The 602-nt window shown below is 37.9% G+C and overlaps 1 non-coding gene across 1 annotated transcript; it reads left to right on the top strand.

Moving 5' to 3' along the window:
- The first annotated feature begins 247 nt into the window (after positions 1-247).
- On the top strand, positions 248-380 carry LOC126026976 (small nucleolar RNA SNORA51). Its single transcript, XR_007502157.1, has one exon. It is a non-coding gene; the product is annotated as a small nucleolar RNA SNORA51 (small nucleolar RNA).
- The last annotated feature ends 222 nt before the right edge of the window (positions 381-602 follow it).

The raw sequence follows: 602 nt of genomic DNA, 5'->3' as shown, positions 1-602 counted from the left end.
GGTCCAGCTCCTGACATGAAGCTCACCACAGGGATCATTTACTGCAGTCACAGAAATAATTACACTGAGAACTATCATAACAAAATGTGACTGAATGAGGGAAGTAGAAAGCCTGTTTAGAGTACAGGCCGGTGTGGGGTGGGGAGGAAGGACACTTGGGATATTGATTATGGGAATGTTACACTGGTGAAGGATTTTTTTGTACATATATATATATATATTTAAAAAATAAAAAAATAAAAGATAAGGCCTCCCAATTCTTACCACAGGCTGTGTTCTTTACATTGACTGTATAGAAAGAGGAGGTACAGTAAATGCACCCCATATATACCTCAACCCAGGTCCTTTGCCTGGTCTGTATTGTGAATTGGGGGACAAAAAAAGAAAAAAGAAATAGGATAATTATATGTGGGAGAGCTGCTTCTTTGGCACCAGAAACCTACTTCAAAACCAGGTTTCTGCTTCACGATGACTTTGTGAAAGTTCCTTAAACTTTTGGTGCATGATTGTGCTATAGATAAAAGATATCCATAAGCACTTCATTCATTCAAAATACATTGTATACTGTTTTTGGACCCAAAGATAGAACTAAGATGGAGATG

The sequence above is a fragment of the Suncus etruscus genome, chromosome 13 (assembly GCF_024139225.1).
Source record: "Suncus etruscus isolate mSunEtr1 chromosome 13, mSunEtr1.pri.cur, whole genome shotgun sequence".
Classification (NCBI taxonomy): Eukaryota; Metazoa; Chordata; class Mammalia; order Eulipotyphla; family Soricidae; genus Suncus; species Suncus etruscus.
This window is presented reverse-complemented; position numbering and strand designations above follow the sequence as displayed.